Source organism: Neopsephotus bourkii, unplaced genomic scaffold (assembly GCF_033783945.1).
Source record: "Neopsephotus bourkii isolate Nb327-2 ecotype Australia unplaced genomic scaffold, CSIRO-AGI_Nbou_v1 NB_1526, whole genome shotgun sequence".
Classification (NCBI taxonomy): domain Eukaryota; kingdom Metazoa; phylum Chordata; class Aves; order Psittaciformes; family Psittacidae; genus Neopsephotus; species Neopsephotus bourkii.
In genome coordinates, this window is record NW_026902002.1 from 2,595,105 (window position 1) to 2,611,516 (window position 16,412).

Consider the following 16,412-nt stretch of genomic DNA (forward strand, 5'->3'; position numbering starts at 1 on the left):
TTGTTCTAGAGGTTCAATATTTTCAATGTGAATTAACGTACCTTTCTGCTGTCTGCTTTAGTTTAGCTTCTGTTCCCACCCAACAGGTATGTGCTGGTCTTATGAAATGCTCTTCCAAATTTTCCAAACTGACTTAAATCTAAGGCCACCCTTATCTCATGTTTGGGTACTCAAACAAACAAACAAAAATTATATGAGTCACCTCAGATTCTGTTGCAGAGCTCCCAAGACAGATATTGCTGAGAAGGCACAGAGGTAGCTTACTTACTGTTGTTTCACTTCGTTTTTTGGAATGACACTGTGCTGCTTTTAGGACCCAGTGTATTTCAGCTCCTTCATTCCATCATTAATCCTGAAGCTCTTTAATGCTCCCTATGTCTTTTTTCCCATATCAGTTTTGTGCAATTCTTAGCTTGTCATTGTATTTTTTTTGCTACTTTCTATTTTAACAGTGTTTAAGTACACAGCGTGCTTGCTTTCACTTTCCCAGTAAACAAGAAGCCTATTTTTTTTCAAGCCAATATATTTACTTTCCTCAGGCACAGGATTGAGGCTATTTGACCATTTAGTGGAAAAAAAAAAATAATTCCAAAATACAACCCAAGCTCCAAATTATAATTTGTATTTTTCTACTCAAATTTCCTTTATTACATGGCTCACAGTTGTTTTCAGCTCTCTGAAATTGACATTTGTAGAGTTGTAATGATGGATAATTGGTTTGCACTGAGCTCTGTTTGCACACAGCAAATATAACTGTGTAGTGATCACTGGTAACTAAGCAACCAGTTATGTTTTTAATTCTGTGATCAATTACTTGCTATCTGTCAAGATGAAGTCTAACACAGCATGTCCCCACAAGGGACACAACAGTTTCTGGAGTTAAGAATCCATCATCTATAAGATTGGGAGTTAACAGTGCTATGAGACTCCAGACTTACCATTCTGACTGGAGTCTCTTACAGACATGCAGCCTTTGTCTCTTTCAGTGGATGTGTTAATGGTCTTGCATTCTTGATGGCTAAAGCAGGCATTATTCAGAAGTAGTTCATTGGCTGCGTATTTCTTTTCTGTGATGGAAGCAGTGACAGCAAACACATTTTTTTCCTTTATTTGTTAAAGCAAATCATTCAAAGGCTCTCATCTGGGTGGTTCACCATTCAGAATTCAGAAGGGCACCTATGACAGGCTTGAGTTGAGTTGCTCCTACATCCTGGAAGGTCTCCTGGCAGTGGTCACTGCATGGGACATTCAAAAACTCTTGATTTCTTACTCTCTTATTCCATGTGAACATTTATTTCTTCTGTTTAACCTGGGAAAGTAATACTTTCCAAACTCATGGGGTCAGAAGACTCTTTGTCAAGCAGCAGGAATGGATATATGTGGAAAGGAAGCCAGATATATGAGGTGGAAGCCAGGCAGCAGGGCACTTGAGACAACCTTGGACAAGGGGTACAGTCCCACTGCACTCAAATGAGTGAGCAGAGTGGGTCCCATTACTGTATCTTGGTTCAGCCAACAGTCCAGCAAGCCTCAGAGAGAGCCATGGTCCCAACACTGCTCTGATGTCACCCAAGAAGTCAAATTGAGCAAGTCGCAATCAGTATACACATGGCCTAGCTCAAGCAAGGACCTAAATGCAGGTCCCAGGCCAGTGGGTGGCAGGAGCAAGGGTGAAGGTCCCAGATAAGGCTCATCAAGGTACTTAGAGGCTCTGACACTCCTCAGCCTAGGCCAGGTCTACTCTGCTATCCAGCATCTGTTCCAGGAGCACAAGCAGACACTTCATATAGAAGAAATCCATTTTAGCTTCATGGCCCATCTGTAGCTGGTTATAACAACTCTCCCATCACCGCCCATTTGCAATGAATGTTATATGGTGCTTAGAAAGAAATCTTCACAAGCTCCGTCTCCAGACTCTCTTTGCTTCTTGCTGTTGCTGTCTGTTGAAAGGAGCCATATGGATTTTGTACTGAATGTTGCAGAAATGCTAATATACAAGTATACTTGGAGGTGGCATGTGGGCAATAGAAAATGGAAATCAGTGCCTTTTTTTGGCTCAGATTACACAGGCAAGTTCAGTGAAGCCAGATGCTGCAATGGGTTAGTCAGGAAGCTTTGTTCACCTGAAGTCCCAGGTTCAGATCTTGATTAGGGTTATTTCTGCACTTGGCTGCACCAGCTGACTTTGTCAACAGTACTGATGCTTGCCAGCATATGTAAAAAATCCTGAAGACTTCAGCCACTGTAAAAAATAACCCCACACCATACAGTCTGATCTGGGTGATACTGCAGACCAGTCAGGGATCTCTGTTCTTTGGGGTGCTATAGGCAAAAAGTACACGTTAGAATGATTTGTGTCAATTTAGAAGAGTCATGTTACAGTCTAATAGCTGACTGAACAGTCTGCTATAGCTAGTAAGTGAAGGAAATTATTTGCTTTTGAATCCTCACTGGGCACCACAAAGTCTTCACTGGGCTATGTGGGAGTCTGCTGGCTTCAATGCCCTCTCTACTGGGGAGAGTAACATGATTCATACTGGTGCAGCTTGTCACAGCTCCTGTTGTGCCCACCAGGGAGCAGGAGCAATACCAGGCAACAGGTATCTGAGCTTGAGTTGGAAGCTCTGACCTGAGTCCCATCTGGCATTGGGCAAGCTAATGTCTGCACAGTAACTGGCCATGTTAAGAAACCTGTTACAAAATGGACTTTGCTCCTTTCTGTTTTTCAGTGTTTGGGGAATTTACTCGTGGAACCCCAGGAAAATAAAAAATAAAAATAAATCCAGGTGAGCAGAGGTGGAAATCTTTCATGAAACTGTAGATGGAGCATCCACTTTGATGGTAATACCACAATTTTGTCTGCTTTGATTAAAAGGTTAATTAGATTTAGAGCGTTTGTACCCAAAGGGAAGATGACAGCACCCTGACAGATTTTTAAAGCTTACTCAGGGGCTGGCTTGCAGCAGAACCACTGTGGTCACTACATTCCCCACTTCTGTCACAGCCTGATGCCTCTTGTTTACAGCCTTGCCTGCAACATTAAATAGCAGCCATAAAGCATTTTGCCAGTGGTTCTGCCAGCTGATGAGTCCATTTTAGAGCCTACTCATTGCATCACGTGTATTGCTCTTTGCATAGGGAAGTAGTTTTGAATGTCACTCAGTCCTACAGAGGCAAGTGGGAAGATGGATTATGCTGGCAGCAATCCATCCATCTGTTCACTTGCCAACACTAATGTTTAGCGTTTCAGGCTCCCCGTTGTCTTAAGTAATGATGACCTACAGGATCTGGGGTGGGAAAGGTCACATAGCTTGTTTTGTCTTCCTTTTCTTAAATGGGAATGAAATTTTCTGAGGTGTTAGAGTTACATGCAGGAATTTTTGATGGGCGGTATTTATGAAGTTGAGGTTAAATTCTTTTCTGAGATGCTGTGTTGCATGAGACTCTTACCATCACATTGGCAGCAGCATCCCCACCATGTCTTCTCAGAGTACTGCTTTAAAAAGGTGTTTACAAAGAATTCACATGTTTCCCATGAGTGACTGGGTGTCTGCCTAGACATTATTTCCTCTTCTTTGATTTATATTACCAAGTCATATCTATAGAGTGATTTTGTCTTTGCTGTAGCATATGAATCAGTATTAATCAGTCTTAGAATATGTTTTTGAATGGTGACTTTTAAAACGTTGTCAGTAAAGCACACATGACGTGATGCATGTGGGGGCAGGTGAGGCCAGGTTTATGTGTGGTGAGAAATCTCAGGGATCTGTCTTGCCTCCAGTCTCATCTCTCCAAATTGCATTCCTGTGGGATCACCTGGCAGTTAATCATAGATGTCCAGCTGGTGTCAAAGACAGCCCAGAGAGATTCTCCTATCTTGAATGCATCTGGTACTATTAAATATACTGATATGAGGGATCTGAGAAACCTTTGATGACCAGCTGTTTAGGGCAGACCATGCTTGGAAAGTTGCCCTCTGGAATATGTGCTCTTCCCAGTGTGCTGGGGTTTGTGCCTGAAGGCATTTACGCTAGTGTCTCCAAGTGGAGGATCCCAGAGCTTTAGCCCTGTCCAAACTGTCCACTTCTGCTTAGCCCTGAGCTGCTCTGGGGAGTTCCCCACCCGCCATGTCTCTGCAGTCAGCATCATTAGTAGGGAAAAAAAAAAGCTGCATACACAGTAGAACAACAGCTTCCCACAGCAGAGATCCTATTTTGTTGCTATGGCCACCTCTTTCTCCCAGTGCTATAAACCAATTCCTGCCCCTGTCTGTCCTCAACTGTTTGTGGTGACACCTCCTTTCATCCACCCATAGCACTCACATCCCCTTGCTCCCAGCTGAGAAAAGGCAGGATGCTGCAGCAGTTCCTGGCCAGCATCAGGTCAAGCAGAGCAATTAGATGTGCTAATTGCAAACTACATTTCGTACAGGGAAGACACCGAGTGGAGTCTTCTGCAGCCATTGGTGTTCCTCAAGTTTCTAATAGAGACTGGCAAAAGGAGCTGGGAAAACAAACAAACAAAACCCAAAAACCTAAACAAGCCAAAAATCCGTCAATAAACCCAAATCATTTCCATAGCTAATTGAAATGGAGGGGAAGGGAAGAGGTGCAAATCCAACTTGAAAGAGCTGTCTTTGCCTCTGATAGTCAGCTGGGAAAAATAATTTACTGGAGCCTTCAAGAATATGAGATACAAGCAAATAAATGATGCTGACAGTCTGATCAAAGGGTTGCTATGCAGGAGAGAGCCTCTGACAGTGCTGGTCCAGCCTCGACGTGCTTAGGAAGCTTGCCCAATAAATTTGATGAACAGCTACATGTAATGTAGGGAAACTAACTGATTTTTGCTCCTGGGATCTGTTCCTGATGTAAAGTGCTTTCAGACTCCATTAAAGCTACATTTATCAAAAGATGCAAAAGAGAGGAGCAGGTTAGTTTTGCCTCTAGGTCCTCAGTTCACATGGAGGCGAAGGATCTGAACACACAAATAGATGGAAAAGCTGACACATCAGTTGAATCTGATCTACACTGGGGCATTTACTGGGAAAACTAACTGTGTAATGATACTGCTGTAGATACTATTTCCCTGTGGATATGCTTCTGTAATAACAGATTCAAACCAGTCACAACTTTCTGGAGTAAGAGTGCCCATCAGGTGATGCAGTGGTACATGCTGGGAGCAGCATCATTGTTTAGAGTCAAAAGTTCTCTAGTGAGTTTATATGTGTGTAGGACAACTCCTAGGCATTAAACACAGTAGAAAAGGTAACAGCCTTTGCTAGGACAGAAAGCAAAAACTTACTAATCATACTAAAATCTGCCCCCCCCCCCCCCCCAAGCATCTTGCAATTTGTACACCCCTTGGTGGTCTTAGATAAGATTTGCAGGGGAAGAAGGTGTTACACTGGGACTTCAGCATTTAATTAGTATGTCACCATCCTGAATTAGGAATGCTTTTCCCAGAGAAAGCAAGGCCGAAGAGAGAACTGGTGTTTTAGGAAGATGGTTCCTGTGCCCCAGCTCCCTAGAACACTTGGGCAAGGTGAGAGGACCCAGTTGTGACTGGAGTGCAGCCTGTCCTTGCCAGGGGTTGTTCAGCTGGGATGAAGGGTAGAAGGTTACTGTAAAGAGCATATTGCAGAGTAGGCAGCTGTGAAGGAGCCCACAATGGCACCTTTGAAGAGTGCACAGTGCTGAGCCTCAGGAAAGCAGAGCAAAAACCTCTGCGCAACAGCGGCCTTTCCATGCTTGAAGCAGCTCTGGAGAGGCAAGGGATCCCAGTGGCTATCATATCAGCTGAATGAAATTGTCACTTGTGATAAGGCATCCTGAGAACTGGGGAAATCCTGGCTCTGTGCCAGCTGGCATAGGTCCAAGTGATTTCACTGGAGCCAAGATTGCTGCTCTGTGTGGAAGGAATTGCCAGAGTGAAGCTGCAAAAATACCGCCTGGTAATGAAATGCACTTGCAGCAGAGTGCCTCTGCATCAGAGCCCTGCAGTGAGCAGGGTGCTGCACTGCCTCAGAACAACACTGTGTTGCTGTGAAAGGAGGGTGAGTCAGGACGTGAGAAGTGCCACTGGATTTGTCCGGGATGTCACACAACTGACCCTTTGTGCAAACTCACATTTTCCTGCAGGATTTTTCTGACCCACTTTTCTTTTTGCTATCTTTCCCTGGATTCCCACCAACCTCAGGGACTATCCATCAATATCACCATAGCAACAAGAATTCATTAATGGTATCCTGCCTATTGAAGTCAAAGTCTACATGGGTGGTGAGCCATTGCCATCAGTTTCAAGGAGAAAGGCAGGAGCTCGGGGTCTCTGTGGGATCAGCCCTCTCATTCTCCCTCCGCTACATCTCCCCAGAGAGGTCATGCATTGCATAGTGGCAGCAAGGGACATATTTCTTCCCTTAGCAAGTTCTGTGCAGCGTTTGCTGTAGGGAACTGCTGCCAGGAAAAGATAGGGCTGGATTTGCTGCACAAGTAAGGATAAATGTGCCCCTCTTGGGTTTGTTTGCACGGGGCTGTGGCACTGAGAGACACTTTACATTGCAAATAAGGAACTTATCCTGCAAACCTATAGGGAGTTCAAAGCAAAGCAGGAGGCTCGGGGGCCAGGAAAGGGGAACAGCAGGCTAAACTGTGAGGAGAGATAAAAGACATGTCACATAATTCTGCTAAATGGTGAAGGAATGGAAATTTTCAGTGGATGTAAATTAGCACTGACAAGCTATCCTGATCTACAGTATATAGCTCATGGTCTGGCCCACAGTTTAATCAGCTGAAAAGCATCAGCATCTGAAAAGGAGGGGGGCGTTTAGAGTGGCCTGTGAGAGGAGCTGGGCACTGAGGAGTTGAAAATCTGCAAACCCCAAAATAAATCCCCCTAGCAGGTAGAGAAAAGCTTGTGATGTTCCTGGGGCTGATGCAAGCAAAGCCTGGCCAGCTGAGGCAGCTGACAGATACAGTCTTCCCAGGTTTTCTGCCGAAGCATTGCTAAGTACCTCCACACACAGAGGAACGGGAAGTGTGACTGCCCATGGCTATCCACACCCTGGCCAGAACTGCTGAAGCTAAAGCCGTCCGCATTTCCTCACACCAAACCTGCCTCTGCAGCAATATGCTAAAGCTGCCTGATAGCTTTGGGATGTGACCAAACAAGATGCTGTATGAGATCATCTATCTCCCTCACTCTCCTGAACACCTCCTTCTTCCCCCAGGCCTCTTTCTGAGCTCATCAATGAGGTGTAAGTTCCTGTCTTGGAAGGACTCTGCTCATTCACCTTCCATTGGCTTTGGGAGGTGCTGGACTAGGTTCCAGCACAAAGTAAATGAACTACGATGAACAGAGTTAGGCTGGGGGATTTTCTTTCCCCACTAGTGAGGTGAGAGTCAGGGTTCATACTACCTTGTTGTGAAAACCAATGCATGGAGCCACTAGTGTGCTCAAAGTTTGAGGTTTATGGCTGTGCTGCAAAATATGTCTTCCTGGTGCAAGGAAGGGAGCAGAAACTTTTTGACATACACTGTATTCTTAGAATTCATGTGTGATTTCTTTCCTCTGCCCTGTGCATTTTGAAGTTTAATCTAATCTTAGAAGAAGGAATTAGGAATTCCTTCAGCAACCCTGATGGTCCAACTCTTTTCTGTTGTCTTCCTGGGACTGGTGAGGGCAACGTAACAGGACATGGGGAAAGCTGTGTTTCTGTGTTACCTGTTGGTCATGTATTGTTAATCAGGCCAGGATTATTTCCACCATGGAAAAATCCAGCAACATGGCTCACACCCTACGCATTATGAGATTAAATCATGGGTCAAATTGTAATGTTTAAAAAAAAAGACTGTTTGGTTTTTTTTCCCCATTTAGTGTGATTTGGCTTTTTGCTTCTTTTTGCCAGAGAGCAAGTGAAAACTGTGAGTTGAAAAGCTGATCTTTAGTGCATATAAGGAGAAAACATTCAGCTGAGTGCTTAGGTGAAGGGTCTGTTGATCTTAATCACATGCTGCAAGTGGAAAGAGTTGCCAGGTCTTTGCAGCTACTGGCTTGATTTACTTCTGTCTCTCAGTTGTCATATTCACCTAACCCAGCATGCTGCCTGCATTTTTTTGCACTGTCCCCTCTGCCGTCATGAAATACATGCAGAGGATAAAGATGATTTTAGATGACCTGATACACAGTTCCACACCTCATTAGCTACCTGCTGCAGACATGCTCTGTCTGGTCTTTCCAGAATCATCTGCTGCTGATCACTGCTGGGGACAGGCCGCTAGGCTGGCTCTACTGGGCTGCCTCACAAAGGCATGTCTAGTAACTGACTGAGAGTTGGCGTGGTTGGCCAGGGATGCAACCTTTGTCACCTGGAAGGTGGAGAGCGGTCTGGAGCTGGCACTGGGAAGTTACAGCTGATGTTGGACCCTTTGCTGGAGCTGAGCTTTAAGTCAGAGCCTTGACCTTTATTGCCTGCTGCTCCTCACCACCCCCTCTAGGAATAATAAATTCACTTGTAGCCATATTGCAGCCATTTTCTGCAGTTAGTGCTGATGTTATATAGAATCATAGAATAGTTAGGGTTGGAAAGGACCTTAAGATCATCAAGTTCCAATACCCTTGCCATGGTCAGGGACACCTCACGCTAAACCATGTCACCCAAGGCCTCATCCAACCTGGCTTTGAACACCACCAGGGATGGAGCATTCACAACTTCCCTGGGCAACCTATTCCAGTGCCTCACCACCCTAACAGGAAAGAATTTCCTCCTTATATCAAATCTAAACTTCCCCTGTTTAAGTTTTATTCAGTTACCCCTTGTCCTATCACTACAGTCCCTAATGAAGAGTCCCTCTCCAGCATCCTTATAGGCCCCCTTCAGATACTGGAAGGCTGCTATGAGGTCTCCATGCAGCCTTCTCTTCTCCAGGATGAACAGCCCCAACTTTCTCAGCCTATCTTCATATGGGAGGTGCTCCAGTCCCCGATCATCCTCGTGGCCCTCCTCTGGACTTGTTCCAACAGTTCCATGTCCTTTTTATGTTGAGGACACCAGAACTGCACACAATACTCCAAGTGAGGTCTCACGAGAGCAGAGCAGAGGGGCAGGATCACCTCCTTTGACCTGCTGGTCACACTCCTTTTGATGCAGCCCAGGATACGGTTGGCTTTCTGGGCTGCAAGCGCACACTGAAGCCGGCTCATGTTCATTTTCTTATCAACCAACACCTCCAAGTCCTTCTCCTCAGGGCTGCTCTGAATCTCTTCTCTGCCCAGCCTGTAGCTGTGCCTGGGATTGCTCCAACCCAGGTGTAGGACCTTGCACTTGTCATGGTTAAAATTCATGAGGTTGGCATCAGCCCACCTCACAAGCGTGTCAAGGTCCCTCTGGATGGCATTCCTTCCCTCCAGCGTATCAACTGAACCACACAGCTTGGTGTCATCAGCAAATTTGCTGAGGGCGCACTCAATCCCACTGTCCATGTCAGTGACAAAGATGTTGAACAAGACCAGTCCCAACACCGATCCCTGAGGGACACCACTCGTTACTGGTCTCCAGCTGGACATTGAGCCATTGACCACAACTCTTTGCATGCTGCCATCCAGCCAGTTCTTTATTCACCGAGTGGTCTGTCTATCAGATTGATGTCTCTCCAATTTAGAGACAAGGATGTCATGTGGGACAGTGTTGAATGCAAAATTCCTATCTATGAAGAGTAAGAATTTGAAGGAGGAGTAGAGGTGCCAGGCTTGTAAAGTGGGTTCATGTAGGGCCTTGTACTTTCAGTATTTCACAGGGGGCTGTATAGGTTTTCCTGGCTCAGGTTTGCTCAGGTTTGTGTCTGAGTCAGGGAGCTTGGAGGCAGATATGAAGCAGGTCTGGAGGCTGTGCTCAGCTCATGTCAGTTCCTTATGAGTCGAATAATGCTTGTTGTGTGTGTATGGCAAGACCAAGGTGGGTGGTGAGCAAGATCTGCTCTGCATGACCCAAAAGCATGGGAATGCTTGGTTCATGGTGTGTACACAGGACAGGGGAAGCCACCTGGCTTCTGAGCATCAGCTATCTCAAGTCGAAGCATTGACTGCATGGTTTTAAAACAGGCCTGATGGGCTCTTTCACCACCTGTAAGAGGGGAACAGGGTGGCTCATGGTGTTGACAAGTGCAGGAGCTATCAATGAGATGCACCCTACAGGTTCATAGGTCTGTGGGTGATCTGTCCCAGGAGAGGATTTTATTGCAAATAGGACTTTCATCCTCCTGAAGAGTCATCCAAAGGAACTTTGTGGCCAACCAGGGTGTTGACTCACTAGAAGTCTAGCAGATGGTGAATGATGCCATCTCCTGTGGTGCATGATGAGGGCTTCACACTGGTGTCTCCAGGTCAGAGTAACCAACATACTAAGCCCTCTTTCATTGCAAGGTGAATGCTGGTCCTCGCAAACTCCATTCCCCCTGCTGAACTGCCAGCATGACTGTTGGAGCAGTATTGCTGGAGAGATTTGAGTGGTGCATTAGTGAAGCAAAAGGGGATACCCTTTTCCAAAGCAAGGAATCAAGAGGGAACGATCACCTTGAAAAGTAGACTGCCTCAAATTACTGTGCTAGAATGCCCTCCCTTCAAGGTAGGCTGGAAGTATCATGTTGTTACAGCCTTTCTGAAGGACAAACACAAGGAGAAAACCATGCTGTGACACAAGGAGAAGCTGCTGAGAAAAATTCATCAAAGGCACTGCTGCCAAGTGCACAGATGTGTGGAGCAGTAGGCCTTCTCAGGTTAAACCTTCCATGTCAATAAAGCAAAGCTCCCAAATAGCTTAATAACCCCACAGAAAGGGAGACAAGAATGCTTAAGACCTTAAGTGATTCTACAAAGTTTTATGATTAGCTTTTCCACTGCCTTGAGACTACTTAAAAGCCAATCTGACCAAAATAGAACTTCACATGAAGTGATGCCTACACTCGTCCTGGTGTACCATAGCAGGATGTTCCCATGACAATCAACAGATAATGTGGATAGATTCTTCTCTGGTAAATCTGGCTGGCATATGTATACCTTTGGGCTGCTCTGATCAGTCAGCCCTGACAATGGCCAAGACCAGTTCTTTTTCTTCAGACAATGGTAATGGTGGTAATGGTTCAGAAATGGTACCTGTTAAGCAGCAACCACAGATGGGCTGTGTAAACTTGTGCTGAATGCAGTGAGATGGAGGAAGAATTGGGGAAGTGGGGGGAAAAAAATAAAAAGAGATGTGAAAGGAGGAAAATGAGATTGTAGTGAGGTGGGGGCCAGTCTCTTCTCCCAAGTAACAGGCGATAGGACAGGAGGAAATGGCCTCAAGTTGCACCAGGGGAGATTTAGATTGGATATTAGGAAAAGTTTATTCAGTAAAAGGGTTGTCAAGCATTGGGACAGGCTGCCCAGGGAAGTGGTTGAGTCACCATCCCTGGAGGTATTTAAAAGACATACAGACATGGCAGTTAGGGACATGGGTTAGTAGTGGACTTGGCAGTGCTGGGTTAACGGTTGGACTTGATGATCATAAAGGTCTTTTCCAACCTAAGCGATTCTGTGGTTCTATTCTATGATTCTGTGTGACAAGACAAGCAGCTTATTGCACAGCAGAAATTTAATGCTGTTGCCTGTGCTCTCAGCAACCACCTGAACCCTGAGCTGCACTGGATCTTTAGAGTTTCAAGACAGACTTTGTTCCCCATGCCAAGCTGTCTCTGAAATGTGGTCCATGCTTATATACAAGAACTATAAATACAATGAACAGCCTATAGAGGTTATGGTTTTCTCTGTATTACTTAGTTTTGAAACCAGTATAGCAGTTCTTCCTCTTGTTAGCAATCTTGATTTATGTCATGGAGTAGACAGTGAGAACAGTGGTAATACAGTAAACTCAAGAGAAGTTAAGCTCAGGTTTTTGTCCTAGGAAGGAAAAGAAACCCAGGAAATTATACTGGTTTAGGTAACTACTTTGGCTGTACCTCTCCTGCTGCAATTAACATACTCTGTATAAGCCTCTCTCCTGTTTCAGCTTCAAGAACAAACAAAAAAAAACCCCCAAGAAATAAACCACAGTCACCTAATCTTCCTACTGCATTGACTAGTTCCTGCAGCACAGCTCTGGTTAAGTAAGTAGCTAAGACGGCAAACACAGCCAAGGCACTTTTATTTTTCCTGTTAATGTTTAACTTGAAAACATAGATGTATCTCAAATTCTTTCCTTTGAGATTGCTGGTATTTGCTAAGCAGCTGAAGTGGTGTGCATGACACAGAGGTAGACAGATCATGCTCTGTCCATGAGGTTTTCTTTATCAGATAATAAAAAACTCACAGCAGTATAGTATAGCTTGCTGAAATCCTTTGTGCAGCTCTTTGAAATGTGCCGTTCACATCCCTCTAGCTGGTTAGATCTCTGAAATAAAAGGGAGACTGTATTCCAGAATAAATCATCCTCTGTTCAGTTGTGCAATTTGCAAAACCCAATGCAGAGAAATTAGAATAAGACCCGAAGGTTAATTTAATCTCTTATTTCATGATGGAGTAAGATTACTCCCCTTCTCTGGAAACAGGAGTTTGGTGTGATGACCATGACTCAGAAGTTAATTTCCTTGTGACTGAGATGATGTAAATGTGGAAAGTCGAAAATGTACCAGACTCACTTGATCTCTCTGATCAAGGCAGGAGAGGCCAGACAACAGCAAGTTGCTCTCCACCATCTCAGGGAACAAGCTTTCCTGTTTGACAAGTCTATCGACCAAATCTTGCTGCAGTGAACTCCTTGAAGCAGCACTGGCAAACCTACTCAGCCCTGTCAGATTTGGTGGCCTCTTTTCTGATGCCTTGTGAAGACCTATGGTCCCTTGTCCTGGTGTCTCTGGAGTCCTTGGACATGACCTGAACAACTTATCCTGTGCTTGACTGGTTCTTCCTCCTGCCACTTGGTCTGGTGCTTTGCTAAGAAGGTCAACCAAGCAGAACAGTTCTTAGGTATATAGGAAGGAATAGTTTATTCTTCAAGCTTTAATCCTTGAGAAGTAAGTTCTTGGGGGGGATTTTTCATGAAAATGAAGGCTAGTGGCAAGTCTCCAAACAGGCACTTATCAGAGTAGTGGATGAGAAGTTGATTAAAGAGAATCACATGGTAGAAAATAAACTGAGCACACGTTGCCTTTAGTCTTATGCTCACTTAAGGCACGAGGCTCATAACCACCAGGAGCTTTTCAGTCCCTGAGCCAGGGAATAGGCAAAGATAGCACAGAGAATGTGATTGAAGAGCAGTGATGTGCCATTTTCACAGCAGCAGCCAACACTAAGCTCCTTTATGCTATTTGGCATGGAATAAGTTAGCATTGGCCTGGAGGATTGCTGTACTAAAATAAAGCCCTAGCTTTGGGGAAGCATGGACAGGACTGCCTGGAAGTACCCAGATGGGTAAACGAAGGAGTGTAGCGTCAGCTCGCAGCGTTCCTGTACACTGGGGAGCAACAAAGAACTGGGGAGTCACTATTTGGTTTAACTGGAAGAGGACATAATGTGCATTAGGACTGCTGTGTCCCTTTAGACAAGGGTAAATTAGGACCCAGAGTTCGGTTACCATCTGAGAAATTAGCATTTACTTCTCTCCATTGCCCTGGCATTTGCTAATTTCCATAACTGGGATCATCTGCTGTAGTGGATGTAGTTATATCTCTAAGGTGATGGGAGGACAAACTCTTTCGTGTTGCTGTAATTCCCAGTGTTTCTTCAACAGTGACCATGCAAGAATGCAGCTAAATATTCTGTATGTACTGTGAGCCTGCAATGGTTGATGTGCTGAAAGATCATCTTCAGCTTATGAATCGTAAGCATATTAACTCAGATGGGTTTTCTCTGTCTCTGTCTTGTGCTGTCCTCCACCAGAGTGCCTAGAACATGCTTGTGGTCATATTAATTCAGAATTGAGTGTGTGAACACATGCTTTATATTATAACAGTGTCACTGACCTACTAATGCAGGCATCTGAGCTGAAACTATGATGTCCTTTCTGTTTGCCATGAGGAATGGAGTACAAGCTTAAGGGGAGGAGGGAGAAGGGCTCAGTGCTGCCTGGTTACAGGCCAGGTCAAAATTACCTGCTGTTTTAGAGATCTCTGCTTTCTTCCTGCGCCAAGTGTCCCTGAGGGAAAGCGGACTGCGCTTCAGCACATAGGTCATGACTTGGGCAGCAGTTTGCCTAGGTGCTCAGTGAAATTAAGCTTCACTACCTGACCTGCTGTTTACAGCCCTCAGGGTAGTGACATGGGGGGAATGAGCAAGATTAGAAGAGTTTAGTAGGAAAGAAATGGTTATTTCAAGGGTAGTGTGACAGGGAAGAAAGGTGCTCCTCCTGTCCAAGCTGGCTGTTATGAGATCTCCACAGCTGCCTTGCAGGCATGAGGTGAAACGGAGCTCACCAATTTGAGGCTCCCTCTCACTCCAGCCAGGGCACCAAACCCCCTTGCACACCTGTAAGCTATCATGTGCACCCCTGCTCTGAGCTCTCAGAGCATCAAAGGGCCTTTCCCATGTCTGAAGTGTTTTCTTAGAACATAAAGTCACTTTCTAGAGAAAGAAAACTCAGCTCTGACGGGCGACAAAGGTTAAAATAAATTATTTTGAAACGAAAATTCCCCTCTTCCTCCACTTAATCCAGTAAATTTTGGTGCCTGCCAGTGTATCAGCAAACCGCACAGCCTCCTCTGGAAATGTCTCCTGCCATCTCGTACAGCCGGCTCTGGCTGCTCTCTGTCTTCTCTGGGTCCTCCGCTCTGCAAACCTGCTTCTGGCTCCTCCTTTCTGTCCCTCACTCTCTGCCTGCCCTACTCTGCCGCAGCTCCTCCTGCCCTGAAAGCAACTCTTGCAGCTGCACGCACATCCTGTGGAAAATCCTGTCCTGGCAAAGCAGCAGCAGCATCTCCGGGCTGCCTGGCGGAGCTCATCAACACTGGCACCTTCCATGCCTGATGGGGAAACAGGACTCTGCTCTCCGGTGGGGCTAAGGGGGCTGTTGAGCCACTCCCCACCTAACGGAGGGATGCAAACTCTCTGTGTGAGCATGCAGGGGTAGATTTGCCATCCACACCTGCTGTCACTGTAGCTGTCCTGCAGCCCAAAGAAGGGTCAGCGCTACGGGACCCAGCACTGGACTTCCACCTGAAAAGAGACCATCAGGACACAAGTCAGTTGTATTTTCAGCACTGCCCTGTCTGTTGGTGAAGGGAGCAGCCACAAACATAGCCCACCCTGGTTTTCCTGTGCTTCTGCTTCTTTGCTCTTCTCGTAACTGCTTCTCCCCCCTGCCTGTGCACTTTCTTCTCCAGCCTCCTTGCTCTCGCACGCATACACACAGAGTTTGCCAAACGAACCTGCCTCACACGGGTCTTAGTTTCTTTTCAGGCCTTACTATGTGTAACTCGCTGCTTTGGGCAAGGACCACTTTATTCTCAGCCCTCACTACAGTAAAGGTTGTTCTTTCTTTCTATTTGGTCTGAAACCAGATTGGAGAAAGTACATGGTAGCTTTTAGTCCCATGGCTGTGACCTGATCACAGACCAACCTGACAGGTCATGGCATCTCTCATTAACAGCACTTTCTCACAGGAGCCCTTCAGCACTACCAGGAGCCTTGTTCTCTACTCGGTGGCTGGCTCTCACACCATCTCATTCTCTCTTTCTTGACAGATCATTTCTAACCTATGCTCACAGAAAGTCCTGATCCTCATGTTTCTCTGCTGTCGCCTGTGGGCTCCTCCAGAGCCGTGAAGAAGGGGGAACTCCAGCCCCATCACAAGAAGACTGGGTGAGAAGTGCCTGTGACATCTTGTAGAACAGCCACACTTTGAGAGCTAGCTTTGATTTTTAATTTTAGCAGTTATGGAGGACAGGAATAATATTGTCCATTTTGGAGTGATCCACAGGCACAGCTTTGCCTTTGTCTCTGGGATTAGAGAGAATGCGGGGGAAGTATTTTAACTTGACCCACTCTAAGCAAGGGGTGAATCAAGCTACCAGTGAGTTACCAAGATTAGCTTCCAGGCAATACAGAGCCTCACACTTCTCAGATGGGAGATGTATGCTGGTGCCTCACATGGTTAAATGCCTGAGGTGTCTTAGCCTTCAGGGAGTAACAAGCCTCTCATTCCCCTCCTGGTCAAGGCGGCTGTGCTGCCTGAATGGTTGGCAGCATGGAGAGAACCCAGCTGCATAGTCTGGGCTGTAGCTTACATGGTCCTGTCTTGCTTTATCAAGACCTCTTCCTGGGTGTTCAATCTGGTTGGTTCTTGCCTGGTTTATTATTACAGACTGATGCCCCTCCATCCCAGCTCTATGTTGCCGTTATGAATCTCAGGAGAACCCCACATCCCTTGCCAGTCTTGTTCTCCTTTA

At 45.7% G+C, this 16,412-nt stretch overlaps 1 protein-coding gene across 4 annotated transcripts in view; it reads left to right on the forward strand.

Moving 5' to 3' along the window:
• Positions 1-16,412, forward strand: part of LOC133221314 (uncharacterized) — a 43,990-nt gene that overhangs the window by 13,248 nt on the left and 14,330 nt on the right. For 2 of the 4 annotated variants that reach the window (XM_061370097.1, XM_061370098.1), the window contains exon 2: positions 15,708-15,825. The exons of 1 other annotated variant lie outside the window; for it this stretch is intronic. The gene's annotated coding sequence lies outside the window, so the exon portion shown is untranslated. Of the gene's footprint in view, positions 1-11,986; positions 12,138-15,707; positions 15,826-16,412 lie in introns of those variants that run through there. One more of the 4 variants, XM_061370096.1, reaches the window with a different exon arrangement.